This window comes from Panthera pardus, unplaced genomic scaffold (genome assembly GCF_024362965.1).
Source record: "Panthera pardus isolate Hobbes unplaced genomic scaffold, ASM2436296v1 HiC_scaffold_2, whole genome shotgun sequence".
In the NCBI taxonomy this organism is placed as follows: Eukaryota; Metazoa; Chordata; class Mammalia; order Carnivora; family Felidae; genus Panthera; species Panthera pardus.
Window position 1 is genome coordinate 88,034,621 of NW_026526765.1, and position 19,373 is coordinate 88,053,993.

General features: G+C 35.5%; 1 pseudogene; it reads right to left on the bottom strand.

Moving 5' to 3' along the window:
- Positions 1–757: 757 nt before the first annotated feature.
- LOC109274852 (40S ribosomal protein S24-like) overlaps positions 758–19,373 on the bottom strand; it is a 28,348-nt pseudogene continuing 9,732 nt past the window's right edge.

Sequence of the window (19,373 nt, forward strand, 5' to 3'; positions counted from 1 at the left end):
TACTGGGTAGATCCAGTGGATTCTTGCACTTCATTGGCACCAGAGATGAGCCCAGGGGAAGGAGATAAAAGGCTCTTTCTTTTAAGGCATGAGGCAAGGAACTTTAGGGGTTACTTCTTTGTGCAAAACAAGGAACCAGGAGTGAACACTGAACCAGTCCTCAGAAGTGGATTAGGCAGAATGCCACAATGACATGATTCTTGTCATGGAGCTCACCAGGCACTTCCCCATCATCATCAAAACCTTTTCTCTGTGGCCTGTAATGATACATATGACATCAGGTGATCTAACTGAAGCATCAGCAGTAGCATCAAGCAGATTGCTGGTGATCTATCTCACGCCTGCATCCTAGCCTCTCTGTTGCCTCTCACAAAATGCAACCTCTTTTACCTTTCCAAGCTGATTATTTTATTTATTCGTTCGTTCATTCATTCATTCATTCATTCATTCATAAGTGTTTATTTTTGAGAGAGGGAGACCACAAGCAGGGGAGGGGCAGAGAGAGAGAGGATGACAGAGGATCTGAAGGAGGCTCTGTGCTGACAACTGCTAGATAGCAGTGGGGCTCAAACTCATGAACGCCAAGATCATGACCTGAGCTGAAGTCAGATGCTCAGTTGACTGAACCACCCAGGTGTCCCTTTTTGTTTACTCTAAAATTCTTGGTTTATAAATCCCCTCATAAAAAAAACCTTCACAGTCGCCACAGACAAAGTCACTGCAGAATCTTTTACTCCTCTGTTGCCCAGTCTCTAACTCACTTTTTGCCAGCACCAGCATTGGCTTTTGCAGTTCCCCTGATTTTCTTCATTCTGTTCTTGCATTCCTTTTGCTGTTTTCTTGAGATCTTTTTCTTCTTATATAGTCCTTGCAAGTCTGTGGGGTTTTTTGTTTGTTTGTTTGTTTTGTTTTTTTACCAAGGAACCATATAAATCATGCCAAAACCAGTTGTCTTGCCATCACCAACATGGGTTCTGAATCCAGATACAAAGATAACATCTCATATGGTCTTGTAAATTTTGACTGGTTTTTCCCAAATTTCTATCTTAGGTACTGTTGACTTTCCAGGATGAAGAATATCAATGGCTGAAGTAGTTTCTGCTGAAGTAGTCAGTTGGTCATGAACTTCCTGGTCTGAATAGTTACCATGTCATTGATGATGGCAGCCAAGCTTCAAGCAGCCAGGGAGAAAAGGACTTAAGCTGATTAATTTAGTGTTTCCTTGCATTGTCTCTAAATGATATTGTTGAAATGCCAACTTCTGATTTTTAGTTTGGGCATTTTCTCTTAAATTCCCACTGAAAAAGATGAAGATTTAATTTTCTCTCTACCCCGGCTTATATCACATGAAAGCACCCTTCAAACCTTTATTTCCCAACCCCCATTCTGCCAATACAATGTAATTTTGGTTAAAACAACAATGTTTACCTTATCATTTAAATACTATTGAGGGAGTGAGACCTCCAGAATGGCGGAGTTAAGGACCTCTGAAAATTCACTCCTCCCTAAGAGTAGTGAGAGCATAGGCAAAAATTATCAAAATCAACTTTTTTAGAACTTTGAAAGTTAATTTGAAAGAATCCAAGGAGTTTTTATTCGAGAAAAACTGCTGATACTTGGTTAGAACAGTGTATTTTAACTTGCCCTATTCCCATCCTTATCTTGACAGCTCCACAGTATCCTTGAAAACCATCAGCCTAGCAGACACTGAAGGGGGCTGACCAGGTTTGAAGCTCCTTAAAATGTTCCATCCCCCAAAATTGTCACTATTTGACAAATCTGGAATTTGCTAGAAAAATCCTTACTCATAGGACTTGTCATTATTTGACTAGACTTTGAGCTTGTTCAAGCAGTCAGAGCCCTATTCTCAGGGTGCCTATCAAAAACCATCACAGTAAATTGTTTAACTTTGAAGCTACTTGAGGCAGGAATACCAGTTGAGGCAAACAAGATGATGGCCAAAAGACTTTAAAAGAATATCTGGGAAATGAGATGTTAATAGGGGAATTTGAAAAGCACCAACATATTTCTGGGAATCTAGAGGGCCATGCCTGTGCAGGACTATATACATGTCCAGAAAAAAAAAACAAAAAAAACAAAAGTGAGAAAACCCTTCTTTCTCACCTCTGTGTAACCAAGAGGGCCTGTGCAATCAAGAAGTGAAGGCGAAGGCAGGATGGTAAACTGTCAGAGTCCCAATATACATATAGAAACCATAAACAAAAGATAGAAGACTTATTAGTTCAGGCACTCAAGGAAATCTGTGTCCAAACATTAGCTGACTACAAAGATAACCAAGGAAAGATATAAGTAGTAAAAACAGAACAAGTTATATAGACTTCACAGAATTAGTACACAGAAGTCATTAAAAACAACAAAAAAGAGCAACAAAACAAAACAAAACTTAGCAATCATAATAAGCCCTGGAGGGGGTAGGTATCTGACTTCCAGAATTGCCACATTATATATTTTTAAATGTCCACATTTCAATTAAAATTATGAGGCATTCAAAAAACCCACAGAAAACATGGCCTTATACATAGGGAGAAAAATAGTTAATAGAAACTGTCCTTGAAAAAGCCTAGATGCTGAACTACTAGAAAAGAACTTTAAATCACCTATTATAGGGACACCCAGGTGGCTCAGTTGGTTAAACGTCTGACTTTAGCTCAGGTCATGATCTTGCAGTCTGTGAGTTTGAGTCCCGCATCAGGCTCTGTGCTGACAGTTTAGAGCTTGGAACCTGCTTCGATTCTATGTCTCCTTCTCTGGGTGCCCCTCCCCCACGCACGCGCTGTCTCTCTCTGTCTCTCAAAAATAAATAAACATGACAAAATTAAAAAAAATTAAAAATCATCTATTATAAATATGTTTAAAGAACTAAGGGAAATCATGTCTAAATTAATAGAGCCTAAGAGACCCATGAGACACCATCAGGCATCTAACATATGTTTCAGAAGAAGAGGAGGAAGATAAAGAAGCAGAGGGTAGATATGAAGAAGTAATGACCAGACACATCTTCAATTTGAAAAACAATAGTCTATACATCTAAGAAGCTCAACAGACTCCAAGTAGGATAAACTCAAATTGATGCACACATAGATATAACGTAGTCAAATTGTCAAAGAGACAAAATGAGAATCTTGAATTCAAGGAAAAAACTCATCATTTCAAGGGATCTTCAATAAGATATCTGATTTCTCACAGGAAATTATGGAAGCCAGAGGGATTACATATTTAAAGTGCTGAATAAAAAAGACTGTCATTTAAGAATTTTATATATAGCAATACTATCCTTCAAAAATGAAGAAACAACTGACATTACCAGAAAAAAACTAGAAGTATCTGTGAATACAAGGACTAAACTACAAGAAATAATAAAAAGAGTATTCAAGGCTGAAATGAAAGGACACTAGACAGTAACTCAAGTTCACACAAAGAAACAAAGACTTATAAAGATAACTACATAAATAAATATGAAAAAACAAATATATTTTTGTTTGTAGTCCTTTTTTCTGACTTAAAAGACAACTACTAAAAGCAATAAATGTATAAAAATGTAATTTATATAACAATAAAAGCACAAAGAAGGGAAGAAGGAACAGAGCTGTACGTCTAAGAAGGTGCAAAGCTGTACATCAACAAGGTGCAAAGTTTTTGTGTACTATTGAAATTAAATTGGTATTCAAGATGATGTAAAGAAATGGAAAGACATTCCATGCTCATGGTATGGAAGAACAAATATTGTTAAAATGTCTATACTACCCAAAGCAATCTACAGATTTAATGCAATCCCTATCAAAATGCCAACAGCATTTTCCACAGAAGTAGAACAATCCTAAAATTTGTATGGAACAATGAAAGACCCCAAATAGCCAAAGCCATATTGAAAAAGAGAAATAAAACTGGAGGTATTACAATTCCAGACTTCAAATTATATTACAAAGCTGTAGTAATCAAAACAGTATGGTACTGCTATAAAAATAGACACACAGAGCAACGGGATAGAATAAAAACCCAGAAATAAACCTGCAATTATATGGTCAATTAAAGGAGGAATGAATATATCATGAGAAATAGATAATGTCTTCAAAAAATGATATTGGAACGCTGGACAGCTACAAGCAAAAAAATGAAACTGGACCATTTTCTTTCACCATACACAAAAATGAACTCAAACTGGATTAAAGATCTAAATATGAGATGTGAAACCAAAAATATCCTAGAAGAGAGCATAGGCAGTAGTTTCTCTGACATTGGCCATAGCAACATTTTTCTAGATATGTCTCCTGAAGCAAGGGAAATAAAAGCAAAAATAAACTATTGGGACTACATCAAAATAAAAAGCTTCTGCCAGTGAAGGAAATAATCAACAAAACTAAAAGACAGCTTACTAAACAGGAGAAGATATTTGCAACTGACATATCTGATAAAGGGTTAGTATTCAAAATTTATAAAGAACTTCTACAGCTCAACACCGAAAAAACAAATAACCCAATATTAAAATGGGCAGAGGACACGAACAGACGTTTTTCCAAAGAAGAAGTCCAGATAGCCAACAGACACATGAAAAGATGCTCAATATCACTCATCAGGGAAGTGCAAATGAAAACCACAATGAGATATCACCTCACACCTATCAAGATGGCAAAAATAAAAGACACATGTAACAACAAACGTTGGTGAGGATGTGGAGAAAAAGGAACCCTGGTGCACTGTTGGTGGGAATAAAAACTGTTGCAGCCACTGTGGAAAACAGTATGGAGTTAAATATAGAACTACCCTATGATCCAGTGATCACACTACTACCAAAAAATACAAAAACATTAATTTAAAAGGGTATATACACCCCTATGTTCATTGCAGCATTATTTACAATAGCTAAACTATGGAAGCAGCTCAAGTGTCCAAAAAAAGAGCAATGGATAAAGAAGATGTGTGTGTGTGTGTGTGTATTCATATACATATGAAATATTATTCAGCCATAAAGAATGTGATGTTGCCATTTGCAATAACATGGGTGGATCTAGATGATATAATACTGTGAAATAAATCAAAGGAAGACAAATCTATGATTTCACTCATATGTGGAATTTTAGAAACAAAACATATGAGCAAAGAAAAAAAGGGAGAGACAAACCAAGAAACATATTCTTAACTATAGGGAACAAATTGATGGTTACCAGAGGGAAGGTGGATGGAGGGTGGGTGAAATAGATGATGGGGATTAAAAATGCACTTATCATGATGAGCACTGACTAATGTTTAGAATTGTTGAATCACTATATTGTACACTTGAAACTAATAGAACACTATTTATTAACTATACTGGAATTAAAATTAAAAACTTAATTTACAAAACTTAATAAAAACTTAAATTGATGTTAATCCAAATTAGATTAAGTTGTTTATTGGAATCCTAAGGGCAACCACTAATAAAACAACTCAAAATAAAATAAAATAAAATAAATGACAAGTGAATTAAAATGGTATACTAAAAAAATCTATTTTTTAAAAAAAATTTTTTAACATTTATTTATTTTTGAGACAGAGAAAGAGAGAGCATGAACAGGGGAGGGTCAGAGAAAGAGGGAGACACACAGAATCTGAAACAGGCTCCAGGCTCTGAGTTGTCAGCACAGAGCCGACGCAGGGCTCGAACCCATGGACCGTGAGATCATGACCTGAGCCAAAGTCGGACGCTTAACCGACTGAGCCACCCAGGCGCCCCATAAAAAAATCTATTTAAAGATACAAATTAAAGGGAGTAGTGGAGGAATAAAGTAACAAAGAAGACATAAAAAACAAATATCAAAGTGGTAGACATAAATCCTACCTTATCAGTAATTACATTAAATGTACATGTATTAAATTTTCTGATCAAAAGACAAAGATTGGCACAATGGTTCAAAAAATAACCATGTGCCATATAAAGAAACACTTCACAAAGATACAAATACGTTGGAAGCAAAGTAATAGAAAACTGAGACACCACAGAAACAATAACTAAAAGCTTGAATTGCTATACAAATATAAGGGGTGCCTAGGTGGCTCAATCTGTTAAGTGTCTGACGCTTGATTTCAACTCAGGTCATGATCTCATGGTTTTGTGAGCACAGCCCCATGTTGGGTTCTGTGCTGACAGTGCAGAGCCTGTTTGGGATTCTCTCTCTTTCCCTCTCTCTCTGCCCCTCCCCTGCTCACCCTGTCTCTGTCACACTCAAAATGAATAAACTTAAAAAATTTTTTTGAAAACCCCACAAATATAACTTAAACATTATTCCCACCTGAGCCAGGAAGGGAAATCATGATTACTCTTCCTTTACTGCTTAACTCTTTTTTGTTAGTTAGAACTAATAATTGCCTTTTCTTATTTGCTTAATTTTCCATTTATTTATCAATGATTCCATGCAAACTTTTCACAAGTTATCTAAATCTCTCAAAATGCTCAAATCTATCAGATATTCCATCACTTTCATCTTCCCAATGGAGTTTCTTACAAAGCCTCTGCCATATTCCAGTATGGTTGGGTTATCCTCCCTACCTGTATTTTTCATCCTGAGATCTCCCTTTCTGAGCATCATGGTTATTAACTTCATCGCTCTGTTGGGCTGGAAATACTGTTTCGGTTTGGCAGTTCTTTCTTGGTTTACTCCCTCATTTTGGTAGAACTCAAACTTCAATAGCTTCCTGAGCAAAGGGAGCATGGAAAATACATTTCTTAGAATGTGCCTGGCTGAAATTTATTTATCCTACCCCAAATCTTGATGAAAATTTTCTTGGTTTAGAATTTTAGCTTGGAAGTAATTTTTCTTCACAATTTTGAAGGTGAACCCCAATTGGCCTTGAATTTCCTCTCTTCTGTGAGAAGTGTGCAAATGTTTTGATTTTTGATTCTTATTACGTGGCCTAATTTTTTCTGTATAGAACACCATTTCCAGGGTACTAAAATTTTACAGTGATATGTCTTGGTATGAGTCTATTTCATCTATTTTATGAAGCACTCCCTGGACTCTTTTTTCCTCACTTTCCTAAGGACATAAGGTAAAGATTTGGATTACATATAAAATTTAGTAATCAGTGAAAAGTACACAGGAATAAAATACAGTTAGCAAAAGCTAAGTAGCTCTTAATCCCTGAGTTAGAGACAGCATAGCATAGATAATTCTTGGTTAACTTAAGAAAGAGGTGTTTGAAGGAAATGAATGGAGTTTTTTTTTTTTTTTTAACAACCTTAATTTAGTGACTAAGGCAATGAAATAGAGAGACTGGTATAACGAAGTTTTTATGTATAATGGTCGTAGTTCTCGGTAATTGTAAGGAAAGGTTTCCTCTGATCAAAATATAACAGACATTTTAGCCTTAATCAAATGTGCTAATGTGAGATAGTCTTTCAGACAGAATGCCTTCTATTGTTCTTACGTTTACAACTTTACCACTTTCACCTCAAACATATATAAACATATTTTTGTGAGGTATGAATCCTTTGTAAAATTGTGTTAAATCTAATTAAGATTGGAATAAAATTTTAGGGAATGTGTTTTATTAACAAAATTCTTTCTTCAATTTTTACCTCTTTTTTTTTTCCTGATGCTGAAATCAAAACATTCATCCTAAGGTATTCTACTATCAATACATAAAACATAATGACTTTTTAGGGGCACCTGGGTGGCTCAGTCGGTTAAGCGTCTGACTCTTGATTTTAGCTCAAGTCATGATCTCATGGATTGTGAGTTGGAGGCTCACATAAGGCTTTGTGCTGGCAGTGTGGAGCCTGCTTGGGATTCTCTCTTTCCCTCCCTCCTTCTGCCCCTCCCCCTATTGCTTGTGTGTGTGTGTGTGTGTGTGTGTGTGTGTGTGCTTATTCTGTCTCTCTCTCAAATAATTAAACTTAAAAAAAAAAAACCATAGTGGCTTTTTAGAGGATACACTGTAAAAGTAAAAGGGAGATGATGGAGGAGGGGAAGAGGATGTGTTTAACTGTTATGAGGTTGTAGCAAATATTTTGATTTGATTTGATTTTTTGCAGTATTTTATCTTTTTAAATCCTACAATACAAAGATAAATAAATTATTTGAGCAGTAAAGTAATATCAGCTTTTCCAGGGTCACCTGAGTGGCTCATTTGGTTGAGTGTCTGACTTTGGCTCAGGTTATGATCTCATGGTGTGTGAGTTCAGGCTTTCCATCAAGCTTGGTGCTGTCAGCCTATCAGTTCAGATTCTGCTTCAGATCTTCTGTCCACCTTTCTCTTTGCCCCTCCCCTGCTTATGCTCTTTCTCTCTCTCTCAAAAATAAATAAACATTTAAAAGTAAATAGATATAGGGGTGCTTGGGTGGTTCAGTCGGTTGAGCATCCCACTTGAGCTCAGGACATGATCTCATGGTCTGTGAGTTTGAACCCCACTTCAGGCTCTGTGCTGACAACTCAGAGCCTGGAGCCTGCTTCGGATTCTGTGTCTCCCTCTCTCTCTTCCCCTCTCATGCTCACGCTCTCTCTCTTTCTCTGAAAAATGAATAAACTTTAAAAAAAATACTTAAAAATAAAATAAAATTAAAATAAATAGATATACAATGAATCCAGAAGCTTTCCTTCCATTTCTATTTTTTGGAACAGCTTGAGAAGGATAGGTATTAACTCTGCTTTAAATGTCTCTAGAATTCCCCTGGGAAGCCACCTGGCCCAGGACTCTTATTTGTTGGGAGATTTTTGATAACTGATTCAATTTCTTCGCTAGTTATGGGTCGGTTCAAATTTTCTATTCCTTCCCATTTGAGTTTTGGTAGTGTGTGGGTGTCTAAGAATTTGTCCATTTCTTCCAGGTTGTCCAGTTTGTTGGCATATAATTTTTTATAGTATTCTCTGATAATTGTTTGTATTTCTCAGGGGTTGGTTGTGATATGTCCAATTTTATTTGTGATTTTATCTATTTAGGTCCTCTCTCTTTTCTTTCTTAGAAGTCTGGCTAAGGGTTTATCAATTTTGTTGATTTTTTTTTTTCAAAAAACCACCTGTTAGTTTCATTGATCTGTTCTACTGGTTTTTTTTTTTTTTTTTTGGATTCTATATTGTTTATTTCTGGCATTACCTTAATTCCCAAACCAGAAAGAGACCCCACAAAGAAGGAGAATTACAGGCCAATATCCCTGATGAACATGGATGCAAAAATTCTCAACAAGATACTAACAAATCGAATTCAACAGCATATAAAAAGAATTATTCACCATGATCAAGTGGGATTCACTCCTGGGCTGCAGGGCTGGTTCAGTATTCGCAAATCAATCAATGTGATACATCACATTAATAAAAGAAAGGATAAGAACCATATGATCCTGTCAATAGATGCAGAAAAAACATTTGACAAAATACAGCATCCTTTCTTAATAAAAGCCCTCAAGGAAGTCGGGATAGAAGGAACATACTTTAACATCATAAAAGCCATATATTAAAAGCCCGTAGCTAATATCATCCTCATTGGGGAAAAACTGAGAGCCTTCCCCCTGATATCAGGAACATGATCTCACCACTATTGTTTAACATTGTGTTGGAAGTCGTAGTCTCAGCAATCAGACAACAAAAGGAAATAAAAGCATCCAAATTGGCAAAGAAGAAGTCAAACTTCCCCTTTTCGCAGATTACATGGTACTCCACATGGAAAACCTGAAAGACCACTAAAAAGCTACTATAACTGATACATGAATTCAGCAAAGTCGCAGGATACAAAATCAATGTACAGAAATTGGTTGAATGTCTATACACCAATAATGAAGCAACAGAAAGAGAAATAAAGAAATTGATCCCATTGCAATTGCACCAAGAACATAAAATAGCTAGGAGCAAACCTAACCAAAGATGTAAAAGATCTGTTTGCTGAAAACTACAGAAAACTTATGAAAGAAATTGAAGAAGACACAAAGAAATGGAAAAACATTCCATGCTCATGGATTGGAAGAATAAATATTGTTAAAATGTCAATACTACCAAAAGCAATCTACACATTCAATGCAATGCCAATTAAAATTGCACTGACATTCTTCTCGAAGCTAGAACAAACAATCCTTAAATTTGTATAGAACCACAAAAGACCCCAAATAGCCAAAATAATGTTGAAAAAGAAAACCAAAGCAGGAGACATCACAATCCCAGACTTTAGCCTCTACTACAAAGCTGTAATCATCAACACAGTATGGTACTGGCACAAAAACAGACACATAGACCAATGGAATAGAATAGAGAGCATAGAGTTGGACCCACAGATGTATAGCCAGTTAATCTTTGTCAAAGCAAGAAATATTATCCAATGGGAAAAAGACAGTCTCTTTAGCAAATGGTGCTGGGAGAACTGGACAGCTACATGCAGAAGAATGAAACTGGACCACTTTCTTACACCATATACAAAAATAAACTCAAAATGGATGAAAGACCTAAATGTGTGACAAGAAACCATCAAAACCCTAGAGGAGAAAACAGGCAACAACCTCTTTGACTTCAGCCACAGCAAGTTCTCCTTCAACATGTTTCCAAAGGCAAGGGAATTAAAAGCAAAAATGAACTATTGGGACCTCACCAGGACAAAAAGTTCTGCACTGTAAAGGAAACAATCAGCAAAACTAAAAGGCAATCAATGGAATGGGAAAAGACATTTGCAAATGGCAAATCAGATAAAGGGTTAGTATCCAAAATCTATAAAGAACTTACCAAACTCAACACCCAAAACCAAATAATCTAGTGAAGAAATGAACAGAAGACATGAATAGACACTTTTCCAAAGACATCCAGATGGCCAACAGACACATGAAAAGATGCTCAGCATCACTCATCATCAGGAAATACAAATCAAAACCACCATGAGATACCACCTCACACTGGTCAGAGTGGCTAACATTAACAACTCAGGCAACAACAGATGCTGGCGAGGATGTGGAGAAACAGGAAAACTCTTGCACTGTTGGTGAGAATGCAAACTGGTGCAGCTGCTCTGGAAAACAGTATGGAGATTCCTCGAAAAATGAAAAATAGAACTACCCTACGACCCAACAATAGCACTACTAGGAATTTATCCAGAAGATACAGGAGTGTTGATTCATAGGGACACTTGTACCCCAATGTTTATAGCAGCACTTTCAACAATAGCCAAATTATGGAAAAAGCCTGAATGTCTATCAACTGATGAATGGATAAAGAAGATATGGTTTATATATACAATGGAATACTACTTTGCAATGAGAAAGAATGAAATCCTGCCATTTGCAGCAACATGGATGGAATTGGAGGGTATTAGGCTAAGTGAAATAAGTCATAAGTGAAACATATCATAAGTGATATCATATGTTTTCACTCATATGTGGAACTTGAGAAACTTAACAGAAGTCCATAGGGGAAGAGAAGGGGAAAAAATAGTTACAAACAGAGAGGGAGGGAGGCAAACTTTAAGAGTGTCTTAAAAACTGAGAGCAAACTGAGGGTTGTTGGCAGGGGGGAGGGCAGGGGAAAATGAGTGATGGGCATTGAGGAGGGCACTTGTTGGGATGAACACTGGGTGTTGTATGGAAGCGATGAATCACAGGAGTCTACCCCCAAAGCCAAGAGCACAGTGTATAGACTGTATGCTAGCCAACTTGACAATAAATTATATTTTAAAAAATAATAAAATAAAATTAAAATTAATAAACATAAAACAAATAGTGGAAAAAATGTCAGCTTTTCCTAAGTACACTTTTCTCTTTTTCCAATCTGTGAAGATTGATAAAAGGCATTTAATAAAGGTTTTTTTTTTTTTTAATTTTCAAAAAATTATTATTGAGATAGAATTAACAAACAACTTTCTTTCTTTTCTATTTTGGGAGAGGAACTTGGTAGACACACATATAGTTAACCATCCTATTCTCAAGTTACTTTAATTGTTAGGATAAAAAATGTTAATTCCTAGAAGCAGTAGTACTTTAACAGCTTATTGAACTTAACTAGAGGGAAAACACTTCTAAGGATATGGTTCATTGGGTCTGTGTTCTCAACCATTGAATTTAGACATTTATTTAGAAATTAGATAAATGGCACAGAACAAAAAAACTTTAAAGTGGGAAATTTAACATGTCCATGATTAATTTTCATTTTCTTGGTGTTATTAGTAAAAGCCTAATAAATCCTGAATGAGCCTTGTAAACTAAAATTTTAAAATCATATAGTCTTTGAAAACTGATTTTTGGTTACAAGATTTAAGATGGCCATATTTCTCAATTCTCAAAAGATATTCTTGAACTCTCTTACTACCACTTAAAAATGTTAATTATATAATGAAGTTGTTTGGTTGACATAAGAAGGAAAAGAAAAGCAAGGTGAAAAAAGGAAATGAAGTGGTAACTGCTAAAGAAATTTGAATAAAAGGGGGTGCCTGGGTGGCACAGTCAGTTAAGTGTCTCACTCTTGATCTCGGCTCAGGTCATGGTCTCATGGTTCATGAGTTCGAGCCCCACATCAGGCTTCTGCACCGATAGCATGGAGACTGCTTGGCCTTCTGTCTCTCCTTCTCTCTGCTCCTCCCCTGCTTGTGCTCTCTGTCTGTCTGTGTCTCAAAATAAATAAATAAACTTAAAAAATAAATTTGAGAAGAAGGCAAAAGTTATAAAATATTTGGGAGCTGGATTTTAACACTGACCAACTCAAGGAACAGATATGAGACTGGAAGTCCTCCTGAAAAATATTTATTTACCTAAATCACTAGTGGTAACAATGTGCCATTTTGAATTGAGAGAGCGCTCTTAAAATTCTGCTGTAGTTTTATCATTTATTCTCACATCCAAAAATAAAAAAGTCAAGTTGTTCTGATCTTTTGAATATAACATTTAAATCCTGAATTCCCACCAAAGGATATATGTTCTTCCAAGTAGCATAGTCCTAAAGGTTTACAATTTAATTTCTATCTAAAAGAGCTCTGGCATTTTTCTTCCTGCTTAATCCCTCTCCTCCATGACAGGGTAGTCTGCAATGATGTGCTGAGTGACAAATCATATACAACCTTAATTAACTGCATGAGCCTTTTTAATGTTGACTTTTAACTCACACTCTCATACAAGAGGATTATACCACCAGACTTCAAATAACCACATGAATAACTCAGTGTATCAAAGTATATAAGTGGTTCGAATGGCCACATGCTCTCGAGGTTTGTATACCTTGTGAGCATAAATTAGTTAAAAATAAATCTCCAAGGTTCTAACAGGAAAGATCTTCCAAACTATTTCAAAACACACAATTTCTCCAGGTAGTATCCACTATGAAAGTAGTTCTCATCATGACAAATGCCAAAGTTTACATATCCTAAGCAAAGAGAGCAGAATGAGAGAGTACTCAAACTTAGGTCATTCTCACAATGTAAGTAGTTTTCTAAACTTTATTATGAAAATCTTCAAGCCATAGAAAAACTTAAAGAACAGCATATTTATATGTATGTTTATATTATATGTAGTTATATATATATAATATATAATATACATATATGTATTTTTAAGTGTTTCATAATTATATTTTTATATTCTTTTAATCCAGTAATCATAGCATTTTATATATTCAAGTATTTGAGTATTTGTTTAAACTTGTTATTAATTTTACACTTTATTGCTTTATAATAAAAGAATAAGGTCTATTTAATTTTCACTTTTTAAAAAATTATCAGTGTTTTCTCTGTGGTCTAATATATGATCATTTTTTACAAAGTTCTGGGATTTAGCTTCTATTCATGGGTACTAAGTTAAAGAGATATACAGTAAAACCTTGGTTTGCGAGCTTGCAGAAACATGCTTGTAATCCAAAGCATTTCTATATAAAAACAAATTTCAAGAAACATTTGGCTTAGTTGTGAGCATGTGACATTTGGCGTCATGTACTATTTGTATTGCAAGACATTACTCATTTATGAAGCTAAAATTAGAAATGTTTGCTTGTCTTGCAGAACACTCGCAGAATAAATTACTCTCAATCCAAGGTTGGTTTATCTAACAATTAGGCCTTAAAAATTATGCTGTTCAGATACCATGTAAATTTTTTGATGTTTTGCCAACTTAATATTTCAAATACTAGTATAATTGTTACTGTTACTTTTATACTTTTGTTCTGTACATTTTTGGTGAGACATTATATACGTAATCATTTATGTTATAAAATTACCTTTACAAAATTAAAAAAAAAATCATCATCTTTGTCCTGCTTAGTGCTCTTTCCTTGCCTTGGGTTCTACTCTGACCAGCATTAGCATTAACAATATAATATGTGCTTTTTCCCTTTTGTCCTCTTTTATTTTTACTTTGCTTGAAATAGTTTATTTTAATTTAAAATATTCTTACTTTGTTTGGCAGTGCGTCTCTTTGTAAAGAACACATAATTGACTTCGTATTTTGACTTAGTCTGAGAATATTTATGTATTTTAATTGAAAATTTTAACCTGTTGATAGTTATTGTCGTAGCTCACAACTTAGCACATATTAACATGTGTCATTTTTATTTATTTATTTTTTATTTATTTATTTTATTTATTTATTTTTTTAATGTTTACTTACTTTTGAGACAGAGAGAGACACAGCATGAGCAGGGAAGGTGCAGAGAGAGAGAGGGAGACACAGAATGTGAAGCAGGCTCCAGGCTCTGAGCTGTCAGCCCAGAGCCCGACGCAGGGCTCGAACTCATGAACCGTGAGATCATGACCTGAGCCGAAGTCGGACACTTAACCGACTGAGCCACCCAGGCGCCCCTGTCATTTTTATTTTTATGCTTCCTGGATAATTCTATAGATTTCTAGTTTTGTTGTAAGAAAACTGAAATTTAACTACTTATTCTAGTGATGTGGTAATACCTGTTTTTATCATTCTATTAAAGATTACCATCATATTACATAAATAAATCCATGTTTCTTTAATGATTAATGTATCAAATAAAATAAAACAAAATATGTAATACAAAGAAATTAGCACCCTCTGCACCCAACATCCAGATTATTATTAAATGTTAAATGTTTTTCTATGGTCTTTTTAAAGTGATCTTTGCCTCATTTTGAAATCATTCAAAAAATATTTTTCTTAATTTAATTATACATTTCATTGTCTCCAATGTTTACAACTAATCCATTAATGAGTTTTCTATTTGCTTTGTTTCTCATTTACATAAAATAGGTGTTTACAGTGTATTTAAGAATACATAAGTGGTATGTGTTCTAAAACCTTCTATACCTGCGACTTATTTCTGCTGCCTTTACACATAAATGACACATTTGTTTTTGGTTGAAATTCTTGAGTCTCAATCTTTTTTCCCCTCAAAACTGTAGATGTTGCTCTATTTTCTTCTGTTTATTATGAGATACTTTTGTTTGTTATAAGTTGTCTAAGACAAGCTCAATTCTTATTCTAAGATAGAAACTCTGTTTTTTTTTTTCTAATGCTTTGAGGATCTTTTCGTTCACTTGTAATTCCCTAAAGTCATGGGGGTGTATTTAAATAGGAGACTCTCTTCATAGTGATGTCTTTTCATTAATTTGCCACCTACAAGATGAGCCTCTTCCATCACTATAGACCCATCTTTCTTCAGACCAGAAACTTTGTTCTGTTCAGTCTAAAGTATCACTTAACTTTTATTTGTGGGCTCTCTGTTCTCTGCATTCTATTTCTATGATCTTCTTTTTCAAAATTTCCTTTTGTTCCTTTTTTAGATTATAATAGAGTTACCTAAATGTAGTATCCTCATTGCCAAAATATTTTTCTGTATCTTCAATTTATTACATATGGTAGTGTTTTCAGTTCTGCAGATGCATTTTTTTTTGTTTTTTTTTCTTTCTGATCTTTCTTTGTATAATTGAGTGTATCTGGTTTTTAGCCAGCCCTCTTTTATCCAAGTCTTTTACCTCATCTTTTACTTCCTGATTCATAGAATCTAAATTTTCCTGGATTTGGGGGAATATACAGAAAAACTTTCTGAAGTTTCTTATGGTAAATGTTCTTTGAAACTGTGGTATTCATTCTCATAAAAAATAAATAGTTCAATTTGACACTGAAGAATATTTTCACAGGTTTCATATTTGTGTTTTTTTTCTATACAGTTAGGCTTTAAGAAAAATCTGTCTAGTTCAGTCTTCCCTGCATTGCCTATTTGGTTGTTGTTGGATCCATTGTCTTAGATATTAGGTTGGAGGGCTGGTTGAGATGTATTGTTTGTATCCAATTTTCTTGATTTTTTAAAACTGGAAGCAACCCAGGTGTCCTTCAGCAGGTTTATGATAAAACAAACTGGATACCCATATCATGGACTACTACTCAGCAATAAAAAGGAACAAACTAGGGGCACCTGGGTGGCTCAGTTGGTTGAGCGTCTGACTTCAGCTCGGGTCATGGTCTCACAGTTCATGAGTTCAAACCCCGTATCAGGCTCTGTGCTGACAGCTCAGAGCCTGGACCCTGCTTTGGATTCTGTGTCTCCCTCCCACTCATGCTCTGTCTTTCTCTCTCTCTCTCAAAAATAAATAAACATTAAAAAAAAATTTTTAAAGGAACAAACTATTGATAGACACAATATCCTGGGGAGATATCACCAGAGAATTATGCTGAGTGAGAAAAGGCCAATGACAAAAGCTTACATATTATATGATCTTATTTACGTAACATTCTTGAAATGAAAAAATTCTAAAAATAGAAATCAGATTAGTCATTACTAGGACTCTAGGAGCAGGGGAATGAGTGTGGATAAAGGCACTTGTAAAAGGGCAAAAGAGGGAGCTTTGTGGTGATGGAAATGTTCTGTATCTTGACTATATCAATGTCAAAATTCTGGTGGTGATGCTGTAATATACTGTACTATATATTAAAAAAAATTTTTTTTACATTTATTTATTTTTGAGAGACAGAGAGGGACAGAGTGTGAGCAAGGGAGGAGCAGAGAGAGAGGGAGACACAGAATCAGAGGCAGGCTCCAGACTCCAAGCTATCAGCACAGAGCCCAGCTCGGGGCTTGAACCCACGAACCGTGAGATCGTGACCTGAGCTGAAGTTGGATGTTTAACCGACTGAGCCACCCAGGCACCCCAATATCATACTAAATTTTAACAGTACCATGTTACTATTGGGGGATATCCTGGGTAAAGTGTGCTCTATATTATTACTTATAACTACATGCCAATCTACAATTATGTCAAAGCAAAAAGTTTAATTTTAAAAGGATTTTTTATTAAAAGGATATTTGGGCATTTACTAAGAAGCCACAAAAGTGATAAAATGGAAAGATGATTTGACTGGAGTGGGGATAGAGCAACAAAAGATGGAGAAGTGAACCTTCCAAAGTAAATACCCTTGGGCAATCTTCATGCTTACACTGTACATAAATAAAGTACAGTTTCTGAGGTGAAATAAACTCACTCAGGTCCTCTACTATAACCTACTAAAAGATTTTGTCCAGAGAGAAGGAAGGATGGAAAGTGAATCTCAAATTGATAAGTATTCTTTCTCAATATGAGACCTTTGGAATAAGACCCTATGTGAATCTTCTAGGATTTTACTTGACTATAATGCCATCTGATTTGCACAGAGGTCATTTATTTTGTAGTTCTAAACATCTAAGCTGAAAATTGCTGTGATTTGGGAATCCTGCCCTTTTCACCTCTTATTTGGTTGGTGCTAAATAACTGTAACAAAGCGGAATTTTCTGCAATTATTCGTATAGCTTAATGGACAAATCGATGGCGTTTTCCCCTCTGGCCTCTGCTGCTGCCTGTCTATATTTCACGTTATTTAATGCCCACACTGTCACTAAATTGCTACAGTCCTAATATGATTGTTCTAATATGATAATAATGGATAATCCTCACTGAGTACTTACTACATGCCAGGCACATGCCAGGCACTATTTAAACAGTTTACATTTAAACTCATTTAATCTAAGTAACAATCCTATGGGTTGGCTTTTGTTATTATCACCATTTTACAGCAGAGGTACAGAGAGTTGAATTAATTCAGCCTGTACTTCAAATAGTGAAGCCAAGAAACAAATCAAGTGATATTAACTCTAGAGCTCATACTTTTAACCACTGTACTTTATTGTCTTGCATGAGACTGCACTATATAGTGAAGTACAAGAAAGCCCTCTAAAACTGTGTGATACAAACATAAGGAATGACAGATTCTGACTAGTTGGACTTTACATTTTGATGCAGCTGGATGACTGAATTTTGGCTACTGATATGCGGGCAGTAGTCACGCATCACTTCTGGGACTGACCCCTAAAACCTCCTTGCCATGATTTTCCATCTGCTTTCTCCATCCTTTCATTGAACAGGATAGAATTTAAGAAATGGGAGGAATCTGAATTCCTGCACTGCTGCTGATAGAAGAGCTGGCTAATAGGAATCCATGTTGTGCTTTTGCAGGAGTAAGAAATAAACTTTTATTGTTTTAAACAACTTGAATTTGGTGTTGGTTATTGTTAGCCAATCTTGGGTGAATACAAGATGTTATCAATAGTATTGCTATGCACGTTCTCTTCTTTCACTGTTTTTCTTTTCTTTTTTATTTAATTTTATTTTTTTAATTTGCATCCAAATTAGTTAGCATGTAGTGCAACAATGATTTCAGGAGTAGATGCCTTATGTCCCTTACCCATTTAGCCCATCAACCCTCCCACAACCCCTCCAGTAACCCTCTGTTTGTTCTCCATATTTCAGAGTCTCTTATGTTGTGTCCTTGTCCCAGTTTTTATATTATTTTTGCTTCCCTTCCCTTATGTTCATCTCTTCTGTGTCTTAAAGTCCTCATATGAGTGAAGTCATGGGATATTTGTCTTTCTCTGACTGACTAATTTTGCTTAGCATAATACCCTCTAGTTCCATCCACATGGTTGCAAATGACAAGATTTCATTCTTTTTGATTGCTGAGTAATACTCCATTGTGTGTGTGTGTGTGTGTGTGTGTGTGTGTGTGTGTGTGTATACACAACATCTTCTTTATCCATTCATCCGTCAGTGGACATTTGGGCTCTTTCCATACTTTGGCTATTGTTGATAGTGCTACTACGAATATGGGGGTGCATGTGCCTCTTCGAAACAGCATACCTGTATCCCTTGGAAAAATATGTAGTAGTACTATTGCTGGGTCATGGGGTAGTTCTATTTTTAATTTTTTGAGGAACCTCCACACTGTTTTCCAGAGTGGCTGCACAAGCCTGCATTCCCACCAGCAGTGCCAAAGAGATCCTGTTTCTCCACATCCTTGCCAACATCTGTTGTTGCCTGAGTTGTTAATGTTAGCTACTCTGACCAGTGTGAGGTGATATCTTGTTGTGGTTTTGATTTGTATTTCCCGGATGATGAGTGATAGTGAGCATTTTTTCATGTGTCTGTTGGCCAT